At 38.9% G+C, this 14,004-nt stretch overlaps 1 long non-coding RNA gene across 1 annotated transcript; it reads left to right on the forward strand.

Annotated features, from left to right (window-relative positions):
* The first annotated feature begins 8,044 nt into the window (after positions 1-8,044).
* Positions 8,045-12,227, forward strand: LOC112432978 (uncharacterized). The gene is made up of 3 exons (XR_013095738.1): positions 8,045-8,327; positions 10,249-10,404; positions 10,836-12,227. It is a non-coding gene; the product is annotated as an uncharacterized LOC112432978 (long non-coding RNA).
* The last annotated feature ends 1,777 nt before the right edge of the window (positions 12,228-14,004 follow it).

Raw genomic sequence — 14,004 nt, forward strand, 5'->3', positions numbered from 1 at the left:
ATAAGAGCAGAGCTTAAAATAGGTCTGCACATGTAGTATAAAGGCCCAGAAGCTTTAATATGAAGCCAAATGGCCGGATGACAAAGCAGTTTTACCCTCCCGGTATGCAGCTTGATGATTGATTTGCTCGTCATGAAATATTTCGGCTGGATCTCCGCTCTGATTCACCAGCTTGCTCCTCTTTATTTGGAAGTGTGCGACAACATCAAATGTGTCAGCTGATGGACACAGATTCATACACATCGGGGTCAATTTGTAGTCAGCTTTTGATAACCTCTATGGCAACACAGGTTCTCACAAACAGCATTACAAAGTTGAATTTTTTTTTTTTGTCCTGTTAAATCTTTAACTCTTATTTTGAAAGTATTTCAGGTTTAATTAGTGTACAGCTTTTGTACCAGATGTCTTTATTAGAGATGGCACGATACCACTTTTTTATGTCCGATACCGAGATCATAAATTTGGCTATCTGCCGATACCGATATGAATCCGATATAGTGTGTTTTTAATCAATTAAACTGTTTTTTAAATATCTTGCTGCTTTTTGTATAAGTTCATACTCAAGTTAAAAAACAAAACAAAATACTAAAGCTATTCTGTTATACCAATATGCAAAAAATACACTGCACCCAAAATATTTCATAGTTCAGCAAAAGTGAGGAATCTAATAAACTTAAACCTACTCCATCCTCCCTATTCTGGTATTTTAAAGAGTAAGCAACCTAACTAATAGGGTTGCAAACTCCAGCAAAAAAAATAAAAAAATAGGGAACCACCCCCCGCCCTCCACCCCATGATGCTTATTCGACGTAATCAACTTTAATTTGATGCAGTGTGAAAAAAAAATGCACCGAAATAAATTATTTTTCAAGAATAATTAAATAGATTCAACATCTTTCTTCAACAGAACTGCAGACTGCACAGATGGTACCTTCCCAAAGGAAAAAGTTGTATAGCTTACTAGGGTATATTAGACTTAATAGTTACTATATCACGCAGGACCTGTCATGGTCCTGTCACATCAACACCGTGGTGAAAAAGGCCCGACAGCGTCTCTACCACCTCAGACGCTTGAGAGACTTCCAACTGCCCTCCAAGGTGCTCAGGAACTTTTACTCGTGCACCATAGAGAGCATCCTGGCGGGAAACATCTTAACCTGGTTTGGGAACAGCACCATGCAGGACAGACGAGCTCTACAGAGGGTTGTGCGGTCAGCTGAGCGCACCATCCGCTCCGAGCTCCCTGACCTGCACTCAATCTACAGCAGGCGGTGCTGGACCAAGGCCAGGAAGATCGTGAAGGACCTCAGCCATCCCAACAACAGACTGTTCTCTCTGTTGAGGTCAGGAAAGCGATTCCGCTCCCTGAAGACCAACACAGAGAGACTGAGGAGGAGCTTCTTCCCGCAGGCGATACAGTCTCTCAATCACACCACCACACAGTACTGACCCACACATATGGTTCTTACACACACACTGGACTTTCTGGACATTGTTTTTGCACAACACTGGTCACTATATTCTTCATTTCCGGTTAATACTTGTACAGCTGCTGTTATTGTGTATATATTTATTTATATTTAGATTTCTTCATACATTCTTATATAGTTCTATATTGTGTATTTTGTTGTACAGTTATTTTATTTTCAACTTTAATTTATATATTTTATCTTATTCTTCCCAGTTAAATTTACCCTTCATTCTAATTTGTGTTGTACAGTTATTTCATTTTTAACCTTAATTTATATTTTATTCCTTCCTAGTTAAATTTACCCTTTTTAATTTTTCATATTTATTTCCTATCTTATTCATAGCCTTTTCCTTTTTTTGTTTTCTTTAGGTCACGAGCAGTTGTCCAAGCATTTCACTACATATCGTACTGTGTATGACTGTGTACGTGACAAATAAAATTTGAATTTGAATTTATATACAGTAATGGACTTCTATACATTTTACATCATATTAAAACTTTGGGTGTAAGATTCTGATAATTATTTATTAAAAGCTCGACATTTTAAATGAGAATAAGAAAGAAAAGTATGTCTTTGTGCCCCCTTTTCCCTGTTAATGCCCTATCGGCCCCCCTGGCTAAACTTTGCTAGATCCGCCCCTGCACAGTTACCAGCCGACAGCTACGTAGAAAAAGATCCTGGTGTAGAAAGTAATATTAAATAAATTCTAACAACAGCTTATCAAGCTTAAACGTGCTGCTGTTGTTCAGCTGCTGGTTTCCTCTTTCTGGCTCGAAGTGGGCGATAGACAAGCAAGAGAGACGGACTGCAACAGAAAAGCCGATCAGCTGATCATTGATCAGTTTCATGACTGAAGTAGCAGCAGGAGAGAGAGGGAGAGAGAGGCAGTCGCTCCATATATCGGTTGTTAAGCTTAACGCGGGAATGCTTTACAAACATTCAGAGATGAACTTACACACTTGCTTTACTTCTCTCTTAACTTCCTCGGAGATGAAATGCCGGATTGGTAGCAAGGCTACAAATACACGCAGCGGCTCTATCACGTGAGCACACTGCTCCGACGTGCTACGGTTATGAGCCGAGTTACGCCATGTCGCAAGTTTTGTGAGGTGCTTTTTTGATATTTAATGGATTGGATTACATTTTTATTTCCCTCCGATATCCGATCCAGTAATTTACGTCAGTATCGGACCGATATGTAATATCGTAACGGTCCATCTCTAGTCTTTATAACAGGATTCGCCCCTAAAGCCAAGCAGATGTGAGAGATTGTAGCAGGAGCTAAACCTTCATTTGTTAATTTGCATTTTCATAAAAGCTGCCATGGATATGGTAAGCATGCTCGTTGTTTTCAGTACATAACTCCATCTTTTCTCCGTCCTCATCCTTTCAGCTGCTTTCCACAGCCTAATGCATCTTTGAATAGAGATGTTCTTCAGAGTTCAGCTTCAAGGGCTACGGTAAAGTGAGTAACAATGATCAGACGTGCAGTAACACGTGTGTGTGTGTGTGTGTGTGTGTGTGTGTGTGCGTGCGTGCGTGCGTGTGTGTGTGTGTGTGAATGAGCTTGATGTAATGAGCAGCGCTCGGATGAAAATGCAAAGAAAAAAGGCATGAGGTCACGAGCAGGGAGGAGGAGGGCAGCGGGCTGAAAAGGAGGAGGAAAAAAGAGAGAGCGAGGATGAAGAAGATGGAAGCTGTGGAGCACAGAAGACATGGTGGGTGGTGGGAGATGAAAGAAAAACGGCAGGGATGATCCTCAAAGCCTCGATTGGACTCTCTTGCCTCCTCTATTAAATATTTAAGAGGCGGGATCAGAGACCACATGGAAATGATCTCGCTCTATCCCTCCCTCTCTGACCTCTGCTGGCGTTTCGGAAGTTCACTGATGTCCCTGAGGCAGAAATCCTCTCTACAGTGCACAGGAAGCTGGTTGGTGCTTCGGTGCCTCTATATGATGCATGCGTGCATCATGTGGATGTGTGTGCTTCTTCACAGTGCTCCTGTGTGCTGTGCACTGTAAACTGTTTTAACTGTCTTCAACGGCGTGAATTTATTATCATGTCTGTCCTTGATTTTTGAGTGAGCCTCGCGGCCTCTTCTCTCTCACCTTTCTTCACCTTCTAACACCAATTTTACTTTGACTGGGCGTTAACTCATAATCCAAACCTTTAAAGTGCTGGGATTAACACCAAAAAGCCTGTTAACTTTGCGTTAATGGGTCACGAACCAAAGCAGTTCGGATTCCCTTCAAGGTTTCGCTCCAGCCATCTAATCAGGGACTGGTTAACTCCTGGGACACCAGGTGTAATTAACCTGCTGCCAGGATGGAAACCTGCAGGGCTCTGAGTTTAATGTTTGGTGTTTTGATAAGGAAGTGGGGTGTTTAAAGCCAGGTTCCTGATAAGAGCAGGTTTAAAGTTTTGAAAGACTAAGGAGAAGTGCTTCTCTGGCTCTCTGTGGCATACACATGATGGTGGTTACTAAAAGACAGAAAATATCACTCTTGCCTCAAGTTATTATTCATTCAGAAAACTCTAAAACTATTTAATTATAATGTAGTCTTGTCCTTCCCAAGCAGCAGCCTCCAGGGCTGAAAGATAAAACTAATGCAGAAGTACCAAAAACTGTAGTCTGAAGAGACTGTTGTCTCCTGTTAGCCACTGTCAACCGGTGTTAGCTGTTGTTAGCTGCTGTTGGCCTCTGTTAGCTGCTGTTAGTTAGCATTAGTAAGCTATTATTTAACTCGATCTGTTATTAATGTGCTCTGACACTTAGTGAATGACCTCTACTGTGAGAGTGATTTCTGAGCAATCTCTGAGCAGAAATACAACTAAACCCCTGAAACACTGCGAACCCAGCAGCTGACTCTAAAAATTAAGTTTGCTGGGTCTAACAAGCACCCTCGCATGTCAGGATATCCCTTCTGCCTGTGACGCTCCATGTTAATATTGTTTCAGTTCTTCCCTTTGTCATTTAAATACTCGACCATGTTATGTAGGAATATATGGGTCTTGTGTTCTAAACATAAGAGTCAAGACAAAGCTAAATTTTGCACTGCGCTCACAGCCGTGAGCCATCCACCTTTATCAGTTATGCACTGATAACTGCAATGCCAAAGTACTGCTAACAATCCAAGATGGCAAAACCTTTTTGACCAATACAAAGTCAACTGGGCTTCTCAGTCACTGGGTTTTAAGGAGACAGGAGCTAAAACTGAGCAGAACATACTGTATCTTTTTTCCACATGAAAGCAACCAAACCTATTCTAGTATGTCCCACAAATCAAATGACAAGCCTGCAAATAAGCATAACATGGACATTTTTGTATCAAATCAAAGTTCAAGCCTTATAATTTTAATTACAATTTTTTATGCTCACACTCATTTATGTCAGGAAAAAAAACAGTCGTAGTCCTCCACAGGGAACCTATAAATGATTTTAATTTACTGGTTGGGATTCTTGGTTTTGACAGAGATCTTAAAAACTGAGATTTAATGCTTTGAAACTTGAACATGCCCAGGCACAAAGGCAGTACACTGTGAGTGGGAGTGGAGTGCTGCTGGCAGATGAATGCCATGTACCTGAAAAACATATTAGTCATGCCCATGATGATGCACATGGATATTTTAATCTACACACAGGGATTTCATAAGAACGCCACACCTCTTTGCTGCATAAATGAGAGAGTAAAATTTATAGAATAAATAACCTCAAATTTGTCGGTTTACTCAGCAGCTATGAAAAGCTTACGTGACTAAGAGTTATGTAAACGGGCCCTCAGAAATGTATTTGCATAATTTTACATTAATCTTAGTGACAGTTTGCCCTTAAGCGCAATGCAGCATTTAATTTAACACAGAACTGTTTGAAATGAAGTGTATTTAAATAAGTGTGTAACATTACCACTGTGATTGCTCAAAATATTTCAAACGGATGGTAAAATAAAGAGACACAGATATGTAAAAAATGAAAGACAAGTGCAAAACATAACAGAAATAGGTCAAGATTTCCTGAGCGACCCATTAACCAGCCCAAGGGTCTGCTGGGCTTCAGCCAAGCAGCTGAGGATTTATGGCATAAATCCTCTGACTGTAGATGTCTTTGTTACCAGCCATCAACAAAAGTGTTTGACTTGATTTTAGTAATTAAACAATACAATCTGCATAGAATGACCAAGGACTGACTCCTGTAACAACTCAGTTAATTATGTAGTTATGGTCAGGACAACCTGCTGAAGTTCAAACCGAGCATTGCACTGGCAGAAAAAGGTGATTACTTGACTTTGAATGCAGCCTGGTTGTGGAGGACAGGCTACAGCAGCAGGAGACCACAACTGGTGCCACTCCTGTCAGCTAAGAACAGCAAAATGAAGCTGAAACTCACACAAGCTTACAGTAGAAGATTGGGGAAAAGGTTGGTCTGATGAGTTTGTATTTCTGCTGCAACATTCAGATAGCAGAGTAATAATTTGGTGTCGAGGCCTGTAAAAACACTTTTCTTAGCTCTCATTGCTGACCGTAGCATTTGACTTAGTTCGTTAGATCATGTAAAAGGGTAAAGGTGAGGCTTTCAAACCTAAGAACACTGTGTCAGCTGTCAAGCATGGTGGTGGCAGCATCATGCTCTGGGGTTGTTTTGCTGTTAGTAGTACTGGTACATTGTAGAAAATGGATGGAATAATAAAGGAGGAGGACTATCTCTAAATTCTTCAACTTCAACTTTGATCCTGTGAAGATTGGAGAAAAAAATGTAGTTTTGTAGTTTTATTTTCATTCTGAGGTCTTATATACAAGAATGTTTTTTTTTTTTTCCTTTTCATGTGATATTTGGAGACTAAGTTGTCCTAATTTTTGCTATGTTTCTTACCTTTATGTTAATCTGACCATTATTAGACGCCATGAGACAAACCTGTAGTCTCAAATAACAGACCTGTAGCAGCTATTTTATAAGCTCATTGTATTCAAGCTTTCTCAATTTTCTCAATTTTTGCCTTGCCTTGTTAGGTTTTTGGCCTGATCTGAAGATATCAGATTATATTTGACTTTGGGAAATATGTTTTCTCTTTTACCTGTCGCCCTACATTTGCATTCGTCCACTTCAAAATCCATCTCAACAAAGTGTCTTTCAGCTGTGAGCAAAAGCAAGCTGAGGCAAGAGTTTCTGGTTTTTCCATTACTGAAGTCTGCACCATATAACCGCAACATCACATGTCACAGAATCATGCTCTGCAGCTCAGCCATCATTTACAACAACAGTCTGACACACTTTGAGTCCCAGAGGACGTGTTTCTGTTTCTCAAAGTCTCTGCTCTCCCTGGAGGCAGCAGACCCTCGTGGGGCTTCATGGTAAAGGACACGTCACTAGCTTCAGAGGAGGTCTGCCACCGCGTTATGCAACTTATTACACACGACAGAGTTGATCTTATGTATGCATACACAGGCATCAATTGAAGAGATCTAGCTGTGAACTGCTGTCAGCTCTATCTATATATTAAGAGCATACTGAGACCTCACCTCCACGAACCTGAGCTCTGGGTCCATCGTGTTGACGTTCTTCAGTTAAAAAGCTCAGATTTGAAGCAGGAAGCTAAGCAAAACTGGGCAAGGTTGTCCAAAATAATAAAAATAATCTCTGAAAAACAAAAGAAAAAAAAAGAAAAAAGAAAGAGTATCTGCTTTGCAATACAACTGAGTAAAAAAATGAAGATCTCCTGTTCGTGCCAGCAACGTGTCTGCCTGGGGTTTCTCTTCAGAGTAAACAGACGTCTGGCACAGGCACACACACATGCACACAAAAACCCCTCTGTTCTGATTTTATCACTTAAAAAATGGTGTCATTCACAAGTGAAATCAGTCAACCCAGTTTCACTTGGCATCGTTAGTCTGATAATCTAATTCTGTTTCGGGGGGAATTCGCCCGGTGGAGGCCGGTGAGCTGAATTCACGTAGCATAAATCAGTCTGTAGTTCAGGTTTATAAAAAGCTGCAAGGAGAAAAATAGAAAACACATCTTAACGTTAGGGTGCACTGATGGTCGTGCCTTTACGCTTAGATCTGCGGTTGTGAGGTTAGAGGTGGGGGGAATATTGATAGTACTGATATCAACGCTGGTATCGGTATTCGATCAATAGTAGCGTGACAGGATCGATACTTTGTGTCTGTCCTTTAAGTTAAGTATCTAAACAACTGAATTGTGTTGAATAATATATTTTTTTAGGAAATAAACCTTAAATTTGAAAATTATTAAAGAGTCATCACATAAATCATGACACACTGCTCTCCCTAAAAGTATTGGTATTGGTATCCTCAATGCTGGCCTTGTATTTACTTGGTATTATATCGATACAAGCATTTGGAGTATCACACAGAACCAGCTGATGTTCATTCAAGGAAAACCAATGTCTCTGAGCCTGCTGTGATCATCTTAATGTGTAAGGGCTCTCAGACAGTGCAACTGTTAGGTTTATATTGTTGGATTGTCATTTATGTTTAGAGGTATATAATCAATTGTATATTGATAGGATGTCTGATCCTTAGCAGTCTGCAAAGACTCTGTGTGCCTTCTACACTGAAAAAAATGCAATAGGGTGGTTGTTGAATTTGCATAGAATTACTTCATATATCCAGCATGACTAATTTAAATTTCACATCTAAACATATTTTTGTCTTTTAATTTTCACATATTCTTTAAGAATATTGATTCTTTTAGAACAAATCATGTTGAAAAGAAACAAGTTAGTCGTGTTTTATCCTCAAGCTCCGCCCCCTGGAAAGGAAAAATCGGCTGCACTGTCCGCCATTTTTGTCTCTCGCTTTGGAAAATCTACTACCATCTGGAGTTTTACACTTGAAGGTAAATAAGATTTTAAAGCTAACACACCAGTGAGAACGAGTGTAGACCCTTTATATATGTGGACTTTTACTGGGGTGTTGTTATTTTACAGGTATGTGGGCTGTTTATCGAAAACCATGAGAGGCCAATGTTAGGCTCCAGTTAGCTAATGGTAACCGAAATTATGCGATAAGCAAATTAGTAATTAACATATATAATGTGAGTTAATATTGTTTGTATATTCTTTCAGTCTAAATTAACAGACTATTACAAACTTGCATCGGTGTCTGTAGTAAGTGGTGGTACCTGCAGTGTCTTAACCATTAAACAAGCTAATGTAGGGCTGGGATATGACTAGTTTGTTGAAACATGTCTGCTGCCAATGTGACTGCTCACACACGGTAACATTACCAGCACATAGCCACAGCCGCTATAAACATGCTGAAAGGTCAGTCTAGCTTCTGTAGTCAGCAGCTGGAAGACTCAACACAGACCCAAGATTCAGTGTAACGGTTATCTAAATGTTGTGTGTCCTGTTTGTAAGCCCAGAAAAAGAAATTAAATAAAATGACGACCTTGAGCTTCAAGCTAATGTAAGCGTAATGCTATAGCATAAAGCGACTAATGCAATGATGAGGTTGTTAAATTAGTAAAAATACAGTAAATATATCCAACATGAATCATTTATATTTTTGGTCTAAACATAATTAAGTCTCACGCCTTTCACTTGTTTTAGAAGGATGTTCAGTCTTTTAAAACCAGTCATATCAAAATAACAGAAAATAGTTATGTTTTCTGTTGAAACTCCACCCCCCAGGGTGTGTTTTGCGAGGGAAAATTCACTGTGGCGGTCCGCCATTTTTTGTCTTCGCTTCGTTTACGTTTGGTGCTGAGCTTTACTTTGTCAAGGTAAACTGAAAACTACATGTTTGAGAGGAAACGAAGAGAACATCCATTATATGGGGAAGTTTTTCTCATGAATTGCTGTTGAGCAACATAATGGAAAAAACAAGTCATTCCTTAAGTTAACTAACGATAATGCTAGCTTAAGCTGCGAGACAATATTATGTGCATTAGCTTTTTTTTCAGTGTGTGCCCAGTCACATCCGCTTGTTTTTTCTCAGTGAATACAGACTAACAAACTCGTGTCCATTTAGTTAACTGGTTGTACCTAAAATGTTTTAGTTATACAGTTAAATAAGCTAGTTTGCCATGGGGTGGGCTCTGTGTGTGTTGGGGGGGTGTCTTCACTAAAGTCGGTTTATTTAGGGCATGACACCTATGCAGTACTCATTAGGAGAGGAAGTGCATGACGTGGGGCTTTATTTCATGTTCTGGGGCAGTGAATGTAATCTACTGATAACATGTTAAAGACACACAAAAACCCAACAAATTATTTTAACTGATTTATAGAGAGACTGAGAGGAGGGCTTAAAGAGATAAAAATAATGACAATATAAATATGTTAAATTTATTTTTTCTGTATCGATATATGGTGCTTATCCCTGCTGAAGGGCAGATTGGTGTTGCTTCAGAACAATTGTCTAGCGCTGTTATGTAGAGGTGTTACTGTTAAGGTTTTAATAACATTATTTTATTTACTAGTGAAGATTTGCATATGTTATCTCTCATTCTGTAGGGTAAATTTTCTGGAAAGGTCAAATTAACTAATTTAACTAAGTATTAATGAAAGACCTTGATGTGTATATGACAATAATAGATGTAGTTTCTGGGTCATTTGGCAGAACTGCAAAATGGCCAGAAGGAGGCAACTGCTGTGGTTGCAAACAGGCTTTGGGTGGTTTGGAAGTAAGGGCAACTATGGAACTGCTCAGCAACATGGGACCCATAGCTAATAAATAGTAATATAACTTTGTGTGGATGTAACCTTGTGAGATTTGAGATTTTGACAGCATTTTTATGTAACAACTTCTCTTTTTAGATAAATGCAGAGTTTAAGCGCATTACCACCATGCCACTGCAGTCCAGATTACTCTCGCAGATAGATGTGCTATCTGACAAACTCATAAAGGTCTTCAAAAGGCGAGGAGGACAAATAGGAAGAAGACTTCAGAACATTCTGGAGCCCACAGCCCAGGTAAGAAAAAAATTAATTTGTGTATACACTTTAGGGAAAATAATAATTTTAACAAAATGCTGCTTGTCACTCTATGCCAGGAGTATGTTGAAAATCACCTGGGATTTTCACAATTTACCATGGGTGCGTTTTTGTTTTTTTGTTTTTTCTTTTACCTGCATTAGAACTATGTGTGGAGTTCATAGTTGAACACCTCTCTATGCTCTGACAGTATTCTGCTTCTTTGCATGGAGATTTCACTTCATGCATTACCTTTCACTTCATGCATTCTGAGGACTCAAGTCACATGCTGTAATGAATCCATTTTTGTTCACCTAATGTGTTAATGTTAACATTTTTTGGAATAGTGACACAGATTAAAATAAGATTTGGTATAATGTTCTTTAACCAGTGTTCTGTTTAATTAAATTTTGGAATTCTGCATTTTCTAGGCCACAGATGAAGCCATTATCCAACGATTTAATAAGGAAACAACCATGGGAATTTACATCATAAAGTCAAGAGATGCCAATGGCAGCCCTGAGGACATCGGGATAGTCCTTGAAGGCCAGAGAGTCTGGCAGGATTTGGATAACTATACCCTAGCAGCTGCAATGCTGTTTGGACTAATGTACACTTTGAACCTCACCTACCCACTGGAAAAGTATACCTTCGAGGTATTATAGAAACTGGTTATGGAGCTCAAAAGGAACAGCCTTTCAAAGAAGGCCCAGGTTTTCAGGACCAGACTGTACGATTGAACAGTTTTCCAGTTATGATGTGGGAACAACATGTTTACCTCTTCAAATATGTACCATCCTTTCTTTTAAGCCAGCACTGGTAAAGTTGCAGGACATAGTGAAACTTATTTTTCTGGCACTTTTCAACTTGGGGCCTTTATTACTGCAGTTTTCACTTTTCAAGCCATGACTCTTTTAAAAAAAAATTCAAACTTTGAATGTCCATTTTTCTCAATGGAAATGGTGCCTTGCACCAATTTCACCAGTTTGCAATTTTTTTCCCAAGGTGCACCACTACAAACAGATTGCATCGTCTAGTATTAGTGATTGTGATGTTTAGTGATAGAAGCAAGCCAATACTAATCAGTTTAGGTCTCTTGGTTGTGTGCCTGTGGGTTATAATGTTATTTTAAGTCTCTTCTTTGTGTCATTTTAATAATTACACCCCTGTTGCCATATTACCTCATGGCTCTTACATTTATAAAACTATTTTTTACATAAGCGCGATGTCATAAGGCCCCACAAGGTTGAATTCAGGTTACAGCAGATAACTTTGAGGAATGTTGTGGAATGTTTTTCAAGAGATGCATTGTACAAATATGACTCATGTATATTTTGGAAGCCTGAATTGAAAGTCCATTGTTACAACTGTGTAGTATTTTCAAAAATACAGGTCATTGTTCAAAAATGTTTTGCTTATTTCTTTGATTGAAGAGAAAGTGTACAGTACATACAGTAAGATCAGCCTTAATTTAGTTTTATTTATTGAACACTCAATTATATACTATATTATATTATATATTATATATTAGAAATTTGTTATAAAATAAAATAAGCTTACCATAAAATAATCTTGTCAATATAACACATAGTAGTCCAATACAATTAACACAAAAAGTTCATGTCTGATAAACAAGTGGTTTCTATAAATATTTGACCGGAATGAAAAACATAACAACAACATAAAAAAGTCATGTTTGTGTTACCAGAAAAATGTGTGCAGGTATAACATAAAAAACTAAGGTTAACCAAACATAACTTAATTTCGTGCAACCGATTACAATAATTTTTTTACGTTTATACCACTGATTATTTTTTTCAGTGTAGAGTGTTCTGGCATATACACACACATCCTAAGGTCATGAGAGAGGTCGTACCTTCTCTTACTGATTTATGGTATATTTGTTTAGGTGGACCGCTGGGCTCCTAACACCAGCTTTGGGGAGTCATTCACAGGGTCACATCTAGACACACACACACACACGCACACACACACACACACACACACACACACACACACACACACACACACGTACACACAGATGGTACTCTTTGTTCACATGTATGCCTATGTAAGATGTCATATGTTAATGAACCTATGCATATTCATGTAAGCACTATAAAGAGCAGTGCTACCGGGGAGTTCTGTCAGTGCGCCCCAGGGTGGCTGTGGCTACAATGTAGCTTGCCATCACCAGTGTGTGAATGGGTGGGTGACTGGATGTGTAAAGCGCTTTGGGGTCCTTAGGGACTAGTAAAGCGCTATACAAATACAGGCCATTTACCATTTTACCATTTAACTGAGAGTGACTGGGGTTCGAGTGTCAGGAGCAGCGCTAATCACAGTTCTCTCCCTCGTGCACAAGATCACACAAAGAGTTCTGCCTGGTGTCCAATGCTTTTTGCCATTGTAGTAGAATAGTCTCTAAATGTTCCAGCAATAGGCCTGTGCTAGACAGACCTATCAGCAACTGCTGCCAAAGCCAACACCATCTAATATTTTAACGCTGAAAATTCAAATTTTTTGAAACAGGACTGTTAATGGGACTATTTTTTTAATAAGCAAATTAAATACCAGTTTGCATAAATGTGTGTTTTAAATTCATATCATATTTGGGGGGAAAATCACAGTGGTGATGTAGAAATCTAAAAAGAAAACCCTGTCAAATATGATACATTTGAGGTTAAAAGGAAATCATCCCTATCAAAATTTACTGCCATTGCTATGGGCCCCAACCCTCCAGCACCAGGCTGCCACAAACCTTCCATCTTCTTCTTCTATCCAGCTTGCTGTGCCTTCTTTCCACCTCACCACCATGGGAAGCAGAGCTTTCAGTTGCTCTGCTCCCTGGCTGTGGAACTCTCCAGATATAAGAAACGTTGGTTCTCTTCCCCAGTTTAAATCCCTACTCAAAACCCATCTGTTCAAATCTGCATATTCACTGTGAACTTATTGTTTGTTTATTTTATCTTGTGCTTTTGATTTTTTATTGTTCTTCATTGTCTTTGTTCTATTATGTGTTTTATTCTATTGTTAAGTGTCCTTGGCTGTCTTTATAGCCGCTCTTAAAACTTATTATTATTATTAAACCACCATCCTACTCTCTTTCACCCCTTTTCCAACAACACAGAGGTATCTCTCCTGTGTCTGTGTCAGGTACTTTGTGCTTGCAATTTTTTAGAAAAAATCCTTAAGACCACCTTGTTGTTATGGTAGTAAATATTTCCAACTGTTTAAAGAAGAAAGCACTTTTTCTTGAGGTGCTCACTGGAAGGAATATAATAAATACAATAAAATACAACATCCTCCAGAATCTCCTTTCATATAAAATTAAAATGCCTTTATTGTCATGACATGGCTATATTTAACCTAAAACTCGGCACACAGCTCAAGACAAGAGGCCATAACATTCACCCAAGTTCAAATCAGACAAGACAAAGGGCACACAGCACCATCACAGAGAACATAAATGCATCTTCTAAGGCAAATAAGGTTCATAACAAAGAAGTAAAATCTGAATCTAATCCCCATTTAAGCCCTTTCATTTATAAATCAAAAATCTTACCCTTAGTTAAGACTAATCTATTTCCTCATTGTGCT

Source organism: Maylandia zebra, linkage group LG23 (genome assembly GCF_041146795.1).
Source record: "Maylandia zebra isolate NMK-2024a linkage group LG23, Mzebra_GT3a, whole genome shotgun sequence".
Taxonomy (NCBI): domain Eukaryota; kingdom Metazoa; phylum Chordata; class Actinopteri; order Cichliformes; family Cichlidae; genus Maylandia; species Maylandia zebra.